The sequence below is a fragment of the Mobula hypostoma genome, chromosome 15 (genome assembly GCF_963921235.1).
Source record: "Mobula hypostoma chromosome 15, sMobHyp1.1, whole genome shotgun sequence".
NCBI classification, from domain to species: Eukaryota; Metazoa; Chordata; class Chondrichthyes; order Myliobatiformes; family Myliobatidae; genus Mobula; species Mobula hypostoma.
Window position 1 is genome coordinate 45987434 of NC_086111.1, and position 20035 is coordinate 46007468.

The 20035-nt window shown below is 44.2% G+C and overlaps 1 non-coding gene across 1 annotated transcript; it reads left to right on the plus strand.

Annotated features, from left to right (window-relative positions):
- Nucleotides 1-14688: 14688 nt before the first annotated feature.
- Nucleotides 14689-14815, plus strand: LOC134357183 (U6atac minor spliceosomal RNA). Its single transcript, XR_010020540.1, has one exon. It is a non-coding gene; the product is annotated as a U6atac minor spliceosomal RNA (small nuclear RNA).
- The last annotated feature ends 5220 nt before the right edge of the window (nucleotides 14816-20035 follow it).

The following is a 20035-nucleotide window of genomic DNA, read 5'->3' on the forward strand; positions in this document are numbered from 1 at the left end:
CATTGAAAGTGGGCATGCAGGTACAGCAGGCGGTGAAAAAGGCGAATGGTATGCTGGCATTTATAGCGAGAGGATTCGAGTACAGGAGCAGGTAGGTACTACTGCAGTTGTACAAGGCCTTGGTGAGACCACACCTGGAGTATTGTGTGCAGTTTTGGTCCCCTAATCTGAGGAAAGACATCCTTGCCATAGAGGGAGTACAAAGAAGGTTCACCAGATTGATTCCTGGGATGGCAGGACTTTCATATGAAGAAAGACTGGATGAACTGGGCTTGTACTCGTTGGAATTTAGAAGATTGAGGGGGGATCTGATTGAAACGTATAAGATCCTAAAGGGATTGGACAGGCTAGATGCAGGAAGATTGTTCCCGATGTTGGGGAAGTCCAGAACGAGGGGCCACAGTTTGAGGATAGAGGGGAAGCCTTTTAGGACCGAGATTAGGAAAAACTTCTTCACACAGAGAGTGGTGAATCTGTGGAATTCTCTGCCACAGGAAACAGTTGAGGCCAGTTCATTGGCTATATTTAAGAGGGAGTTAGATATGGCCCTTGTGGCTACGAGGGTCAGGGGGTATGGAGGGAAGGCTGGGGCGGGCTTCTGAGTTGGATGATCAGCCATGATCATAATAAATGGCGGTGCAGGCTCGAAGGGCCGAATGGCCTACTCCTGCACCTATTTTCTATGTTTCTATGTTTCTATAATCACCAGGAAGTCAGAAATCATACCATCAACTTCAAAGTTCTAAAGTAAATTTATTATCAAAGTACATATACAGTATGTCACTTTAAACAACTCTGAGATCCATTTATTTGCAGGCATTCACCGTAGAATAGAGAACTTGGATGACCCCAGAAGACAGTAGGAAATATATCAAAGAATACCTAGATCATATAGTGACATAAAATGGATGAAACACACTGCATGCATCTGAGTCTGTGGGTCCAATTAAAGTAATCCAATTAAGGAGCAGTGCGGGGTGGAGAATTCAGATTAAGACTCTCACAGAGCAGCCTTTAGATCACTGTGTTTAGCCTCCTCCCTCCTCTACCCTTGTTTATCAGTTGGCATTACCGCTGATGAAAGCTCCTAGGAATTTAATGAGCTCATTGATATCCCTCTTCAGAATGTTTGGGAGAGTTTCAGTGCTTGGAAGTTAAAAATTAAAAACAGGTGTATTACAGCATTCAGTCCACCAACAATGAACCGACAAAAATCCTACGCCATTCACCTCAGAAAGCAGGAGGTGGCGAACCTTTCTGAGAGTGTGTGTCCAAGGTGGCGACAACCTTCTAAAAATTCCTGTCGCGTGCCATGGTAATTTTGAGCAGAGATTATCATTGATTGAATTGAATTGAATTGACTTTATTACTTACATCCTTCATATACATGAGGAGTGGAAATCTTTACGTTACGTCTCTGTCTAAACGTGTAATGTACTAACTAATAAATAATTATGGACTCCTTTTAAGAGAAATTACATTCTGTTGCTTATTTATGTGTATTCATTGTTTTACTATTAATTAAAGTACAAGGAGACATTTTGAAATAAATGAAGCATCTTAGAAAGTCTGTTGAAAAATTAATTACATTAATCTTTTAAAAAGACAAAAAAAATCATTATTTCTAAATAGTGTTGTTATACAACCATTTCCTAACCAAATATTGATGTCTACACCCAGTTTGTGAGGATTTCGAAACATATCATCCTGCATCACATGTTCTTGCAAGCTGGTGTGAGATGTCTCCTGTGAAAACATCTCACTGCTCTTGGGTTGCAAGAACTCATTCATTGCTTCATTTGGCAGTAAAGATAATCATTATGTATCTTTTTTATCTTTTCATTATGGGAGAGGTTTAAAGAATAAAGGGGCCACAATGCATGTCATTCTCCATGTGTTAACAGACCAGCCGGACTCTCTAGTCTCACTCATCACCTCCCAAAGGAGGTGGTGGAAGCTGCAAAGAGATGTACAGGCAAACAAAAAGAGGGCGAGACCATCGTTTCCATCAGGGTTGGTTAGCGAGCAACTGTGGGATCTGGGCCGTTTGTCAACACTTAGGCTAACCTCGGCCCACCTCCAATGATAGCTACAAACGTCGTGCCAGTCAGGGTTTAACCTGGCACCTGGCATCCCAGCACTGAGTGGCTGCTGCATGCATTGCCCCGGACTCACCCCAGCCCCAGCCCTCAGGGGAGACTTCTCCACACCAAGGTATGGGCTGTTCATCGCTGGAGAAAGGCCAGCGAAGCCAAGAGCTTGTGCCAGTTTTCTGACGCAGCAGAAAGCTGGCTTGGAGGACTTGAAGTACAGCAGGGTAAGTATGTGTGAGCATTCACACCGGGGGAATTAAGAGTGTTTTAATAAATCAGCACTTCTCCAGATATTGCTGAATAGCTACCTGTGTTAAACATTTGAACGCAATGTGTGAATTATCATAAGCAATCAGGCATATTGCAGATAGGTTCAGAGGATCAAAAGTCTCCCCAGCACTTCCCCCACCTGAATCCATAGCTCATCATCCCACCTCCCTCATCTGGTTCTACTATCAACTACCAGCCTCTGTCTCAAATTCAAAGCATATCAAGGGTAAAATAGTGTTAAATGAAAATGCCACACGTAAGTTTTACAGAGCCCATCCGATTCCTTATACCATTCATGATAAAGTAGCCAGTGAGCTATATGGCATGGAGGCTGAAGGAATTCTTTCCAAGATTGATTGGAGCCCATGGGCAACACAGGTGGTCCCGGTAGCCAAGGAGAATGGGTCTGTCAGGATCTGTGACAGTACTGAAAGTAGATCTATGCCCTCTACACAGGATAGAGGATATTTTTACAAACCTTTCCAGAGAAAAACACTTCAGCAAAGTGAACTTAGCTGAGGCCTACCTACAGATGGAGATGGAAGAAGAGTCCAAAGTGCTTCTCACCGTAAACACTCACAAAGGACTTCATCGCTCAAATAGGCTTATTTTTAGAGTAACATCTACACCCGCATTCTGACAAAAAACTATAGACCAGGAGCTACAAGTCTGCCCGGGCACTCAGTGTTATCTGGATGACATCATTTTTACCAGTGAGGATAAAAAAGAACATCTCTAAAATCTCAAAGCAGTGTTAAAAATATTAGTAGGTTATTGGCTCAGAACACAAAGTGTCAAGTGTGAATTCTTTAAACTAAGCATCAGTCACTGTGGTCACACCATTGATATACAATTACAACACAGTGTGCTGAGAAAATTCAAGATGTGATGGATGCCCCAAGTCCAAAGGATGTTTTATAGTTGTGGTCCTTTTTAGGATTTATCAATTAGTATAACAAGTTCCTGCTAAACTTGGCTACTATGCTCCATCTGTGCAGTCATTACTACAAATCAGGAAGAAATGGCAATGGACGAAGCACTGTGAGGTGACTTTCCAAAAGGCAAAGTTTTCCTGTGATGCTTCACCTTATGGTATAGGTGCAGTCATAACACATTACAAGTGACTGAAGTAAACATCCCACAGCCTTTGCATCACAACCCTTACCACTTGCAGAGAAGAATTATGCAGAGATTGACAGCGAGGCCTTGAATCTGGTTTGTGGTGTAAAACGTTTCAACCAGTACTTGTACAGGAGAGAGTTTACCTTCAATGCTGATCATCAACTGCTGGTGTCCGTTTTCAAAGCACAGAAAGGTATTCCACTAACAACAACAGCACAAATGCAGAGATGGGCTCTGTTTCTTGGAGGACACATTTACAAGATTGAATTCAAGAGGACAACTGATCATGGAAATGCTGATGGATTGTCCTACTTACCCTCGGAAAAGGAAATGCTTGAAAAACGTACAAAAGAGGACACTGCTCGGGACGTGTTCTCCCTAATGCAAATTAGAAGTCTTCCTATTACAGCAGAGATGATCCAGAGAGAAACCAGAAAAGACCTCACACTGCCTTGGGTCTCCATGGCAATAGGAAATGGCTGGAATGTGCAGTAGGAATACTTCTACCCCCGTCTTCATCAGTGCAGCGATAAACTTGTCCTTGACAGACGTTGCCTTATGTAGGGATTGTGAATTGTTGCACTATCCAAACTAAGAGCTAAGGTACTGGGGGAAGCTACATGCAGGTCATTTAGGCATGGTTAACAGCAAAGTGTTGGCTCAAAGCTTTGTCTGGTGGCCCGGGATAGATCATCAGATCAAGCAGCTTCCCATGCACTGTTCGGGATGCCAACACATCGAGAAGAAAGGTGTCCCGAGCTGTCAGAACCAATTCCTGCAGTCCCCGAGTCAACTCCTACAGCCACCGCAAAGGAGGCCCCAGAATCTGAAATTGTTTCACTGCCACAAGTCTCACCTGCCAAGCAGAGTGACCTCCTAAATGAGGAGAGACATTATCCCACAAGAGTAAGAAATCCTCCATGGCAATTATTTCTTCTGGCCTGAATGGGACAATTTAAATTTAATATGCTGTCTATGTCTATATAGTAAAAGTAAAGATATCTGTTAGTCTTGCAAGACCATGGATCTGCGCCTGGAAAGTCTACACTCTTCAGGGCACAGGCCTGGGCAAGGTTGTGTGGAAGACCAGCAGTTGTTCATGCTGCAAGTCTCCCCTCTTCACAACACCAATGTTGTCCAAGGGAAGGGCATTAGGACCCATACAGCTTGGCACCAGTGTCGTCGCAGAGTAATGTGTGATTAAGTGCCTTGCTCAAGGACACAACACGTTCCCTCGACTGGGGCTCGCGGGCCTTCAGGTAGCTCGTCCAATGCCTTAACCACTTGGCCACGTGCCCACACATCCATATAGTAGTTGTATTATACATGCAATTTCATTGTATCTTGAGTTGAAGTTATTGCTTAGCAGGGAGGAGTGCTGTGTTTTAATATTCCAGTAATGTTTGAGTAACATTGTAAATATATTGTTTGAGTCAGCATTCTTGCTTGTTTAAATAATTCATTACATAAATGTACATGAATGGCATATGTCATCATGTCACTACGTCGTACGTGTACATTTCATTAAAGTAAAACAAAACTAAATCTAAGTTATCTCCTGGCTTCGTGTTATTCTTTTAAGTTTCTTTTTCTGTTTTGGAGTTATAAAACATAACAAAGGGGAGAAGGCAGGAGAATGGGGTTGAGGGGGATAATAAATCAGCCATAGGGGAATGGCGGAGCAAACTCAATGAGATGAACAGACTAATTCTGTTCCTATGTCTTATGTCCTTATCTGGCATTCCATTATTTCCACTGTTCATTTAAAACAGGGGTTCCCAACCTGGGTTCCACAGACCCCTCGGTTAATGGTAGGAGTCCATGGCATAAAAGGGTTGGGGGCCCTTGCTTTAAAACAATGAATTGGGCTGTCATAGTATCAGTATTGGTCTTAGTGTAGTTATCTATAAGTAAAGCTTTCCTTCTTTCAGCTCACTGAGTGTATTTTTCCAACTTTGTGTCCGGAGTGCTAATGTATTGTTTATTGTTTCATCCGCTGTAGGAGACTTTTGTTTGGGATTTCCTGAATTGCCTTTCAGGGGAAATTACACTACAATTACATGGAAATTCACATCTATCTTTCCGGACAGAACTTTTATTTATCTGTCTGATTTAAAACATGGCAAAAAAAAATTATTGCTATCAAGCTACGGAAATCTCAATTACTGACTCACCGGTTAACCTCTGAACATCAATCTATTGGGCAGAGGCTGTTCCATCAGAAACTGCAAACAAAACTCGAGTGAAATTGCCTCATTCCAGGCTGAATGCTGGTAAATCTTATTTGAAAATATCTTCCATGTAAACTAATGCCATGGTCAAATCATCAGAAAGAGCATATTTGAATATCCCATTATAAACATCCTTACAAAATATATAAGGATTCAGCTTGCAATAGCATAGTTTGTCTCCTCTGGTTCAAGCCCTCTCTCTCAGAGAGTACCATAAGTGCTCATTACATGCGACCCCATTATCATTTTCTTTGAGTGAGCACTTAAGGATGTTCTCACTGAAAATGGAATAAGTATTCACAAGCAAATGCTATTTTCATAAGCGCTGTCCTTTTAAAACTGGATGTCACATATAAACAACGTAGATTAAATTAATGCCCACGATGCCTGTTCCTCCAATACCTGAAAACTAAACATTGCTACTCAGTGACATCCTTACTGTCTCTGCTCATAAGATATATTACTGTCCTCTAAGCCCAATCCAAATAAATCAAGCTATGCACTTCCATTAATTCCTCTTCTGGCCTTTGATAAGCCCAACTATTTTATAATGTTAGGCAAGGCTAATGTGAATCTGCTGTCCTGACTCAGAATCGAGTGTGGAAACAGGCCCTGCCATGCCCGGCCGCCACATGGCATCCTAACCTTAAGTGCAGCCTGGCTACTGGTAGAAAGCAGAAAGCTGATCTTGTGCAGAGCCCTGTTACTGATGTCCAATACCCAGGCAGCTTGCCAATCTCCTTCACTGGAGGACATCCAATGGAAATGTCACTCCCAAGCAATTTTCTCTTAGCCTAATTGCTTCCATCTGAAACAGACAGGAATTTCCTGACCTTAGCAGGGGTGCCCCAGAGAAATGCGTTAACTGTAGTTCCGAGTTCAAATCTGCAACAGTCAGAAAAAGGGAAAGAAGGGAAGACTTACATTTTGTTCTCAGTTCCAGAACATCACAAAGCAACTTACACCAAGTAATCCACTTTTTGAAGTGATGGAATGTAAAAAATGTTTGAACCAATTTGCATTGCAAACCCCTCTCAAACAACAGTGATAACAGTCAGACTATCTATTCTTGCACTGTTCATTGAGAGATAAATATTAACCAAGACGTAGAAGTGAACTGTCCTGTTCTTTGAAATTACACCATTGGCTCTTTCACAATCACCTGGGTGGCCTCAGTTTGTTATCTCAGCTGGAGACTGACCAGTCCAGCAGTGTCACTAATGTGAAGAGAATTGCCTTTAAAACATGTATCTAGAACAGAGAGGAAACATGAATAGATGATATTTGTGTAGGGCAGATCTGCAATCTTTGATGATTATTAGAAGCAGTGGTAAGGAAAGACCAAATAATTTTGGGGGTAAAAAAAACAGACATCAAATACAATCCAATGCAACACACACAAAGTGCTGGAGGAATTCAGGTGGCATCAATGGAAATGAATACGCAGTTGATATTTGAGCTGAGACCCTTCTTCAGGACTGAAATCCAGTGCATCCTGAATGTCTCATCCAACTGATTTATTTACTAATTTTCTCAGCTCCAGGTATTTCTTGAAAGGTCAGTAATGAATACTATGCTTCAGTATTCACCAGGGAAAAAGACCCTGGCAATTGTGGGGATGAGTTACAGCAGACTGGGATGCTTGAGCATATAGACATTAAGAAAGAGGATGTCCTGGAGTTTTGAAAAGCATTAAGTTGGATAAGTCACTGGGACCAGATGAGATATACCCCAGGCTACTGTGGGAAGCGAAGGAGGAGATTGCTGAGCTTCTTGCAATGATCTTTGTGTCATCAATTGGGACGGGAGAAGTACTGGAGGATTGGAGGGTTGCAAATGTTGTTCCCTTGTTCAAGAAAGGGAGTAGAGATAATCGAGGAAATTATAGACCAGTGAGTATGACTTCAGTGGTAGGCAAGTTGTTGGAGAAGATCCTGAGAGGCAGGATTGACAAACATTTGGAGAGACATAATCTGATTAGGGATTGTCAGCATGACTTTGTCAAGGGCAGGTCATGTCTTATGAGCCTGATTGAATTCTTTGAGGATGTAAAAAAAACACATTGATGAAGGTAGATTTGTTGATGTGTGTTGGTGTGGGAGAGCATTTTCCAGCATTGAGGGTTTACGAGTCCACCAAGCAAAGTTGAAGTGCTATTCCATCCCAGTGGATGAAGATGAGATTTCTTCACCAAGCACAGATGATGTGGTCTTTTCAACCACTGATTCACAAGCCACAGCGATTCGCTCTGGAGAGCGTCATCATACTCCAGGTCAGACGAGAGATAACCCAGGTCAGGTTTCAGACCACAGTACCCAGGTAGATTCTTCGCATGATGGCGGTGGTGAGGAGGTAGAGAAGAAGAGGAAGGTCAAGTGGCCAGCAATGGCAGATGAGAAGGCTTGGCGTGTATTTGATGAGGATATCAGTATGATGTTCGAGAACACTCTCAGGGGAACATCAAAGAGAAAGTTAGAAGTGATGGGCGATATGATTTACGATGTTGGAAAGTACAGGTTTGGTTTGGTTGAGCTGAGGAAAACAAAGCCTACACAGCAACCAAGCAGGTGCCAGAAGGAGATTAGTAGGTTGAGGAGAGAGCTTAGATCATTGAGACAGAGGTGGAAGGTAGCAAGTGAGGGTGTTAAGCCAGGGCTTGCTGATCTCCGAGAGAATTTTCGAATAAAATTAGCATCACTCCGTCGTGCAGAGTCACAATGTAAAAAGAGAAAGAAGAGAGAGAAGGCAAGAAAGTCGTTCTTTGAGAACCCTCACGAGTTCACAAAGAAACTGTTTGAACAAAGTAAGAGCGGGCAGCTTAACGTCTCTCAACAAGAACTTGAGGATCACCTAGCAAGCACTTACTCTAACGAACAGCAGGAGGCTCCTTTGCTTGACATTTCAGGGCTTGTGAAGCCTACCAGGCCAGGAGTGAAGTTCGATCTGTCAGAACCCAAACTGGCAGAAGTCAAACGGTTCATCAGAAAGGCAAGGTCAGGCTCAGTGCCAGGACCTAATGGAGTGCCGTATAAGGTGTTCAAGAAGTGTGAACAGCTGAGGAAATACTTGTGGAGATTGTTAAAGGTGGTGTGGAGGCAAGGTGTTGTTCCTTTGTCATGGAATGAGGCTGAAGGAGTATACATCCCGAAGGAAGAGAATTCTTCTACATTGAATCAGTTCCGACCAATTTCACTCCTGAATGTAGAGGGGAAGATTATGTTTGGCATTCTGGCAGAAAGAATATCTTCATCTGTGATTGAAAATGGATTAGTAAATACATCTGTGCAGAAGGCAGGAATACCAGGCTTCCCAGGATGCCTTGAACATTTTAGTATGATATGGAATACCATCCAGGAGTCAAAAAGGTTAAGAAGAAATCTGGCTGTAGTTTGGCTTGATCTGGCAGATGCGTATGGTTCTGTTCCCCATCTCCTGATTGAGTTTGCGATGGAATTCCTATGGATTCCTGCGAAGGTGAGGAACTTTGTTATGCAGTACTACAACAATTTCCGGATGAGGTTTTCCACTCAGCAGTTTACAACAAGGTGGCAGAGCTTGGATGTTGGAATGCCAGTGGGATGTGCAATTTCACCCATCCTTTTTGTGCTAGCCATGGAGGTTATTGTGAGGGCTGTAGAATCGGTGGGACCAGGTGTCGCACTTGATGGCGGAGAGGAGTTACCACCAATACAAGCGTTCATGGATGATCTCATCCTTTTGGATCCCAGCACGGAGGCAGTGGAAAATGTACTATCTAGACTTGAGGAGCTAATGGATTGGGGAAGAAGGAAGTTCAAGACCAAGAAGTCAAGGAGCCTTGTTCTTAGGAGAGGAAAGCTGGTTGACTTTCATTTCACCCTTCGTGGAGAGGAGATTCCATCCATTCAGGACCAAACAGTTAAGAGCCTCGGGCGATGGTACACAGAGGAGCTGAGAGACACCAAGAGGGTTCAAGAGACAGCAGAACAGATCAGCAGAGGTCTGGTGTCTGTTGACAAGTGTGCCTTGCCTGGCAAGTTGAAATTGTGGTGCTTGCAGTACGGACTGATGCCACGGATAATGTGGCCACTAACTGTCTATGAAGTGGTATTGTCCCACGTTGAGGCAATGGAACGGAAGATCAACAAGTATGTGAAGAAGTGGCTTGGAGTACCGAGCAGCCTCACCAATGTTGCAATCCACAGTAGCCAGACAAAGCTTACCATCCCAGTGCAATCCCTTGTTGAGGAGGTCAAGGTAGCCAAGGTAAGATCATTCTTGATGCTTCGAGACTCAAAAGACCCTGTCATCAAGAACACCCAGCCGGATGTGAGATCAGGCAGGAAATGGTCAGCCCGTGTATCAGTTGATGAGGCAGAGTCCAGATTGAAGCACAAGGAGAGGGTTGGGGCTACCCAGCTAGGCCGCCAGGGACATGGATGGACAACCCACAAGTGGTGGTCATCTTCTACAGGTAAGGAGCGCCGTGAGCTTGTAACACAAGAAATACGAGCGGTAGAAGAGGAGAAGAGGTTAACTAAAACAGCTGGCCTGGCCAAACAAGGGGCTTGGACCCGGTGGGAAAGTGTTGAACAACGACACCTATCTTGGAATGTTCTGTGGCAGATGGAACCGCTCCACATTTCTTTTTTATGCAGAGCAGCATACGATCTGCTCCCAACACCTGCCAACCTCAGCACCTGGTATGAAGATAAGACAGACAGGTGTGCTGCTTGTGGCGAGAAGGAACACTTCAACATATCTTGAGTGCATGCAGAGTCAATCTTTCCAGTGGCATGTACACTCGGAGACATAACAACGTTCTCAAAGTTGTAACAGAAGCGGTTGAGCAGAGAGTACTGCAGCACAACTTATCTCATGCCCCATGCTGCACAGAACATCGCATATCATTTGTGAAAGAAGGCTCCAAGTCAAGCGTGTACAGCGCAGGCTCACGATCAAGCATACTTTCCTCAGCCAATGATTGGTGTGTCAAGGCCGACCTGGACAGGAAAGGCAGTTTCCCGGAACAAATAGCTTTTACAACATTGCGTCCAGATATAATCGTATGGTCTGACACCAGTAGAGAAGCGGTTATTGGTGAACTCACAGTCCCCTGGGAAGACAACATCGATGAAACCCATGAGCGCAAGTTAACTAAATATGCAGAATTAAGATCAGAGTGCAGAGACAGAGGGTGGAAGGTCTCATGCTATCCATTCGAAGTAGGCTGCCATGGGTTTGTTGCGTTCGCTCTCCAGAAGTGGCTGCGTGACCTTGGCTTCACTAGAAGAGAGATCAAGTCAACCAGCAGGGCTGTAGCTGAGGCAGCAGAGAAAGGATCAGCATGGGTGTGGACCAAGTATGTCCAGAGGGGCAGATAGTCAGACAGTGTATACATATCTTGAAAACTCTTCAGTAGTTGCATAGACACCTGAAGAGCAGACTATCTGTTGGATGGAAGTGACCAACAACTCTGATAGAGGCAGATGCCAAGTTTTTAAGCTCACCAGTGGGAGGTGGTGCTTTAGCACTGCTGGCCCACCACCTCGAGGGAGTCTTGATCAAAAGCGGGCCGAAACTCCTGAAGACAGGTGGCAGATCAACTGATGATCCCACTGGTGATACCACAGGACAGTTAACATCTTAGTCCATGTGTATTTTGTAACTCTAGAGCAGTGGATGTAGTATACATGGATTTCAGTAAGGCATTTGATAAGGTTCCCCATGCAAGGCTCCTTCAGGAAGTAAGGAGGCATGTGATCCAAGGAAACTGTGCTTTGTGGATCCAGAATTGGCTTGCCCACAGAAGGCAAAGGGTGGTTGTAGATGGGTCGTATTCTGCATGGAGGTCAGTGACCAGCGGTGTTCTGCAGGGATCTCTTCTGGGATACCTCCTCCTTATGATTTTTATAAATGACCTGCATGAAGAAGTAGAAGCGTGGGTTAGTAAGTTTGCTGATGACACAGAGGTTAGGGGTGTTGTGGATAGTGTGGAGGGCTGTCAGAGGTTACAGCAGGACATCGATAGATGCAGAACTGGGCTGAGAAGTGGCAGATGGACTTCAACCCAGATAAGTGTGAAGTGGTTCATTTTGGTAGGTCCAATTTGAAGACAGAATATAATATAAACGGTAAGACTCTGGGCAGTGTGGAAGATCTGACAGATCTTGGGGTCCATGTTGATAGGACACTCAAAGCTGCTGAGCAGGTTGACAGTGCTGTAAAGAAGGCGTATTTTGTGTTGGTATTCATCAACCATGGGTTTGAGTTCAAGAGCTGGGAGGTAACGTTACAGCTATTTAAAACCTGGTCAGACCCCACTTGGAGTACTGTGTTCAGTTCTGGCAGGAAGGATGTGAATACTGTAGAGAGAGAGTGCAGAGGAGATTTACAAGTATATTGCCTGGGTTGGAGGGAGTACCTTATGAGAATAGGTTGAGTGTACTTGCCCTTTTCTCCTTGGAGTGACGGAGGATGAGAGGTACCTGATAGAGATGTATAAGGTGATGAGGGGCGTTGATTGTGTGGATAGTGGGATGCTTTTTCCCAGGGATGAATGGCTAACATGAGGGGGAATAGTTTTAAGATGCTTGGAAATAGGTACCAAGGGGATGTCAGGGTTAAGGTTTTCACACAGAGAGTGGTGGGTGCGCGGAATGCATTTCCGGTGGCGATGGTGGAAGTGGATACAATAGGGTCTTTTAAGAGCCTCTTAGATAGGTACATGGAGCTTAGAAAAATGGAGGGCTATGTGCTAGGGAAATTCTAGGCAGTTTCTAGAGTAAGTTACATGGTTGGCACAACATTGTGGGCCGAAGGGCCTGTAATATGCTGTAAATTTCTATGTTCAATGTTCTATTTACTGTCCATCATTTAATGACGTACCAAGGTGAGCACTTGAACAGGCTCAGCGTAGAAGACTACAAGCCACGTGCCAGAAGGTGGGATTAATGTTGGGTGCCACTGGTCAGCATGGCTGTGGAATATGTGATTCCATGACACAAAAATTGCCTTTGAGGAGGGGCTGAAAATCTCCTTCTTGAACCACTGCAGTTCTTCAGATCACAGTGCTACAGGGTCAGGAGTACCTGGACTTAGACCCAACAAGGAAGAAAGCATGGTGATTATACTTCCAAGTCAAGCTGGTGGAAAACTTGTTGAGGACTCTGCAAATAGTGATGGTCACAAGTGCCGGCTGCCCTTAACGATCTCAGTAATAAAGGTCGTGAATTTGCCTTCGATGCCCAGGTTGGTCAGATGCTGCCACAAAGTTAAAGGAAAATCACTCTCACCTCTTGAACTCAACGCCTTGTCTATGTTTGCAGCAAGGCTGTCAAGATCTTCGAAGTGAACTGGTTTGGCCAAAATCTAAACTGGACATTGCTGAGTTTACTTTGATAACACCTTCCATCACTTTGCTGTAGTACACTAATTAGGTGGTAATTAGCCAAATTAGATTTGTACTCTTTTGTATGACTGCAGTATCCCTAAACAAACCACCACATTACTGGGTAGAGACCTTATGTGTAACTGTACCTCAAAAACTTGGCACGAGATACAGTAGGCTCTGGGTCACTAGTCTTCAGCATTACAGTTAGATGCTGTCCAGTCCAGTGGTCTTTGTTGTATCCCGTGGTATCAGCCATTTCCTGATTTCACATGGAGTGAATTAAATAGGCTGGAGGCTGGCTTTTGTAATGGTGGGGATCTCAGGGGGAAAAAAAACAAGATGGATCATCGATTCATTACTTCTGAGTGAACATGGTCATGAATGCTTCAGCCCTGTCCTTGAGCACTCACATGCTGGTTAGTCAGGATAGTCACTCTTGGACATTCCTCCTGTAAGCTGTTCAGTTGTCCATCACCATTCCTAACTCGGTGTGTAGTAAGACTGGAGAGCTTGAATTTGATCCGTTGCTCATCAATCGCTTAATTCTGTCTGCTTCATGCTGCCTGTGTTATTTAGCATTTAGATCGTGCCATGTTACAGCTTCACCAAACTGGCACCTTGTTATTTTAGGTTTGTCTGGTGATAATAAACCTTCAGTAATTTACTGATTTCCTTCGTACATGTTGAAAAGCTTTTAAAACTGGAAAATTATATTTTTGGCAAATTGCTTTGCGTAAAAGTGCTCCAAACGCTGTGTGCATATCTGCTGGTTTTTGTTAGCTAAATATAGACTTGTCCTTCGTTTTAGGTATGGAAGGGACTTGTCTGCACTTCACATCAAGCCCTGGGAATGTTTTAACAAGTCTTTAGCTGGTTTGTTAGGAAGATCAATGCTGGTTGCTAGAAATAAACATTTGCATAGATCAGAGCTTGTGAAGGTCATATGAGACTGTGCTAACCTTACATGAGCTTTGAGTTTATAAATAGTGCTGCCTCAGCATGATATCACACTCAACCTATTCACTTTGCTACTAATTACAAACATAGCACAGGATACAGTATACTCATGCAAGTTCATTGTTTGTCAGTAACTTCTGCAGAAAGGCACATTAAGTGGTCTTAAGGTACCATTTTTAATGTCGGTTTGTTAGATGTGTGGGAGGGTGATGTGACGTGTGGGGGAAGAATCTGGTATTGCATGAGAAAACCAGGATGTAATCTCAGCACATCCATTACCGGTGTTTGAGCTCAGCCAGCTCATTATCATCTCACTGCCAAAACTGACGATCAGTGCATTGTCTGTGGACAAGGAGGACCTAAATGACATAATCTCAACTCTGTGACCTGAATGGCCAATTGAAAAGCTGAATTTGAAAGAGTAGGAGAGAAAGGAGTTTGCCAGTGGATTTTAGGACACCCAAAAGCAGCACTGTGCTTTAATAATGCTTCCCTATATACTGCGGCGGGCAGTGAAAGGTTAGGGAAAGGCATTCTTCCGTGCCAATGAATGGACACAGCTGATCCCTTGGTTGAAGCTGAGATGTTGACCAACCAGAACAACAGTCTGCAATTATAGATTCAGTTCACAACCTGCATTAGTGATTAGTCAGAAAGAAGAGAACGTTAGCATTCACGTTGATGAGAGTGGAAGGAGCCCTAGTGTCCTTGCAACATACAAGGGGTTAAGGCATTCCCATCTACTTAGTGGCATCTAACCACGTGGCATAGCGGTTACTGCATTGCTTTACAGCGCCAACCAGTGATCACCAATCGAGGTTCAATTCCCGTCAGTGCCTGTAAGGCGTTTGTACGTACTCCCCGTGACCACGCGGGCTTCCTCTGGGTGCTCTGGTTTCCTCCCACATTACAAAGACATACGGTTAGGGGTTAGTGAGTTGTGGGCATGCTATGTTGGCGCTGGATGCGTGGCAACTCTCGCGGGCTGCACAGCACAATCCTCGCTGATTTGATTTGATGCAAACGGCACATTTCACTGTTTGCTTTGATGAACAAATAACAAATAAAGCTAATAATAGTAATAGCAATAACAATAATAATAATAATAAGCAATGCGGTGTATTCACCCAGATCCTGCTATACGCATTCGTGCAACTCAGTACTTTCCCCCATTATGCTCCCTATGCAACTCCTTTTTCCACTTGTCCCCCCATTGATCTCCCTCCTGGTACTTATCCTTCAAGCGGAATAACTGCTACACCTGCCCCTACGCGTCCTCCCTCACTACCATTCAAGGCCCCAAACAGTCCTTCCAGGTGAGGCGACACTTCACCTGTGAGTCTGTTGCGGTCATATACTGTATCCGGCGCTCCCGGTGCGGCCTCCTGTATATCGGTGAGACCCGGCATAGATTGGGAGACCACTTCGCTGAGCCCTTACCGGAATAAGTGGGATCTTCCGGTAACCACCCATTTCAATTCTACTTCCCGTTCCTCTTCTGATATGTCAGTCCATGGCCTCCTCTACTGCCACAATAAGGCCACACTCAGGGTGGAGAAGCAACACCTTATATTCTGACTGGGTAGCCTCCAACTTGATGGCATGAACATTGATTTCTCAAATTTCCAGTAAGTGCCCTGTTCTCCCTCTCCTTCACCATTCCTCTCTTTGCCTCTCTCACCTTATCCCCTTACTTTCTCATCATTTCCCTCTGGTGCTCCTCCCTCTCCCTTTCTTCCATGGCCTTCTCTCCTCTCCTATCAGGTACCCCCCACCACCCCGCAGCCCTTTATCTCTTTCAGCAATCAACTTCCCAGCTGTTTACTTAACCCCCTTCCCCCACTCTCCCAGTTTCACCTATCACCTACCACCTTGTACTTCCTCCCCCGACTTCCTACTCCGACCTCCTCCTTCTTTCCAGTCCTGATGAGGAGTCCCGTCCTGAAGTTACAGCTTCTCCATAGATGCTACCCGGCCTGCTGAGTTCCTCCAGCATTTTGTGGGTGTTGGTTTGGATTTTCCAGATCTTAAGACCATAAGACCATAAGACCATAAGACAAAGGAGCAGAAGTAGGCCATTCGGCCCGTCAAGTCTGCGCCTCCATTTTATCATGAGCTGATCCATTTTATCCTATTTAGTCCCACTGCCCCGCCTTCTCACCATAACCTTTGATGCCCTGGCTACTCAGATACCTATCAATCTCTGCCTTAAATACACCCAATGACTTGGCCTCCACTGCTGCCCGTGGCAACAAATTCCATAGATTCACCACCCTCTGACTAAAAAAATTTCTTCGCATTTCTGTTCTGAAAGGGCGCCCTTCAATCCTGAAGTCATGCCCTCTCGTACTAGACTCCCCCATCATGGGAAACAACTTTGTCACATCCACTCTGTCCATGCCTTTTAACATTCGAAATGTTTCTATGAGGTCTCCCCTCATTCTTCTAAACTCCAAGGAATACAGTCCAAGAGCAGACAAACGTTCCTCATATGTTAACCCTCTCATTCCCGGAATCATTCTAGCGAATCTTCTCTGTACCCTCTCCAACGTCAGCACATCCTTTCTTAAATAAGGAGACCAAAACTGCCCACAGTACTCCAAGTGAGGTCTCACCAGCGCCTTATACAGCCTCAACATCACATCCCTGCTCCTACACTCTATTCCTCTAGAAATGAATGCCAACATTGCATTCGCCTTCTTCACTACTGACTCAACCTGGAGGTTAACTTTAAGGGAATCCTGTACGAGGACTCCCAAATCCCGTTGCATCTCAGAACTTTGAATTCTTTCCCCATTTAAATAATAGTCTGCCCGTTTATTTTTTCTGCCAAAGTGCATAACCATACATTTTCCAACATTGTACTTCATTTGCCACTTCTCTGCCCATTCTTCCAATCTATCCAAGTCTCTCTGCAGACTCTCCGTTTCCTCAGCACTACCGGCCCCTCCACCTACCATCGTATCGTCAGCAAACTTAGCCACAAAGCCATCTATTCCGTAATCCAAATCGTTGATGTACAATGTAAAAAGAAGCGGCCCCAACACTGATCCCTGTGGAACACCACTGGTAACCGGCAGCCAACCAGAATAGGATCCCTTTATTCCCACTCTCTGTTTCCTGCCAATCAGCCAACGCTCTATCCACGTATGTAGCTTTCCTGTAATTCCATGGGCTCTTATCTTGTTAAGTAGCCTCATGTGTGGCACCTTGTCAAAGGCCTTCTGAAAAGCCAAATATTCAACATCCACAGCATCTCTCTTGTCTAGCCTACTGGTAATTTCCTCAAAAAATTATAATAGGTTTGTCAGGCAGGATTTTCCTTTAAGGAATCCATGCTGAGTTCTGCCTATCTTGTCATATGCCTCCAGGTACTCTGTAACCTCATCCTTGACAATCGACTCCAACAACTTTCCAACCACCGACGTCAAGCTAACAGGTCTATAATTTCCTTTTTGCTTCCTTGCCCCCTTCTTAAATAGCGGAGTGACATTTGCAATCTTCCAGTCTTCCGGAACCATGCCAGAATCTATCGATTTTTGAAAGATCATCGCTAATGCCTCCGCAATCTCCACAGCTACTTCTTTCAGAACGTGAGGGTGCATTCCATCTGGTCCAGGAGATTTATCTACCTTTAGCCTATTCAGCTTCCTGAGTACTTTCTGTGTCGTAATTGTGACTGCGCACACTTCTCTTCCCTGCCACCCTTGAGTGTCCGGTATCCTGCTGTCTTCCTCAGTGAAGACTGATGCAAAATACTTGTTCAGTTCCTCTGCCATCTCCTCATCTCCCATTACAATTTCTCCAGTATCATTTTCTATCGGTCCTATATCTACTCTCACCTGTCTTTTACTCTTTATATACTTGAAAAAGCTTTTAGTATCCTCTTTGGTATTATTTGCTAGTTTCCTTTCATAGTTAATCTTTTCTGTCTTAATGACCTTCTTGGTTTCCTTTTGCAAGGTTTTAAAAACTTCCCAATCCTCTGTCTTCCCACTAATTTTTGCTTCCTTGTATGCCCTCTCCTTTGCTTTAACTGTGGCTTTGACTTCTCTTGTCAACCACGGTTGCATCCTTTTTCCACTCGAAAATTTCTTCTTTTTTGGAATATACCTGTCTTGCACATTCCTCATTTCTCGCATAAACTTCAGCCACTGCTGCTCTGCCGTCTTTCCCGCCAGTGTCTCTTTCCAGTCAACTTTAGCCAGTTCCTCTCTCATGCCACTGTAATTTCCTTTACTCCACTGAAACACCGGCACATCAGATTTCGGCTTCTCTTCTTCTAATTTCACAGTGAACTCAATCATGTTATGATCACTGCCTCCTAAGGGTTCCTTCACCTCAATCTCTCCAATCACCTCCGGTTCATTACACAATACCCAATCCAGTACAGTCGATCCCCTAGTAGGCTCAACAACAAGCTGTTCTAAAAAGCCATCTCGCAGACATTCTACAAATTCTCTCTCTTGAGATCCAGCGCCGACCTGATTTTTCCAACCTACTCGCATGTTAAAATCCGCAACAATTATCATAACACTACCCTTCTGACAAGCCTTTTCTATTTCCAGTTGTAATTTGTAGTCCACATCCCTGCAGCTGTTGGGAGGCCTATAAATAACTGCCATCAGGGTCCTTTTACCCCTGCTATTCCTTAGCTCAACCCATAAAGATTCTGCACCTTCCGATCCTATATCACCTCTTTCTAATGATTTAATATCATTTCTTACCAATAAAGCCACGCCTCCCCCTCTGCCTACCTTCCTATCCTTCGGATACACCGTGTATCCTTGGATGTTCAGCTCCCAGAGACATGCATCCTATAGCCACATCTCAGTGATGGCCACAATATCACACCTGCCAATCTGTAGCTGTACAACAAGATCATCCACCTTATTCCTTATGCTGCGTGCATTTAAGTACAACACCTTAAGACCAGTATTTGATACTTTTTGCTTTGATTTCACTGCAACTTTCTTGCACTGCAACTCATCCCAATGGCTACACATTTGCCCCATCACCTGCCTGTCTTTCCTGACATCTTTATTGCTCACTATCTTAGATTTATTTCTGTTTTCCCCTTCCTCCGCTCTATCATTCCGGTTGCCATCCCCCTGCCAAATTAGACTTCTCATGTTTGTCATTACTTTCCCCTGTTAAATCAACTTATTGTGCTATTCCTTGCACCTCTTAACCACAGAAAAGGCACCACCCTCTTCTTTCTATGCACTCTCCCAGCTCCTCAGATATCCAACCGATAAAGCTCTTCCCTCTTATCCTTCGGCAATTTCACACTTCTCCCTGACTAGTCACTCTTTTCCATTGCACTGCAGTGCTGTGGCTACCATGTCATGTAGTAGATAAAACACGCACTTTCAGTGAACGCATGCTTTGGCAAACAGCTCCTGTGTGTTAAATTATGTGTGCTGAAGCATCTCTTTCCAAATGGAACAGTATTATCCAGAGGAGAACAGACCATTCCAAAGCAAAGACAACTTATTCCATTGTGCCAGGTCTCAACAGTTTATCCCATTGCTTGTCTTGTAAAGAGAGATTGTTCACCCTCCCTGTACTTTTGCTTTCAGTCAATCTCATTTCCAACTCCTGCAAATTACCAAAGTTACTCTTTTCCACTTGATATTCTTATCCCAATACCACCCCTTCAGCAGAACACTATACTCTGTAATCTTCAAAGTACTTTGATTGTGCTGAATAAATTATTAAAATGGGGACTCCAAAATAAATAGCGTGAGTTTCCCCCATGCTACTGGTAGGCCGCAACCCAGAAGAGTTACTTATCACAGAGGCAGCTGTTGCTCAGTTGGTACCATTCTGCACTCGTGGTTTCAATTCCCACTTTAGAGGTCTGAGCTTAAAATTTTTAAGTTGACTCTCCACTGCAAGGCCAGGGGAATGCTGTTCTATTGAAAGTGTCGACTTTCCGAGGCCCTGTGTGCTCTCACAGACTTTCATAAAACCATAGCAGTATCACA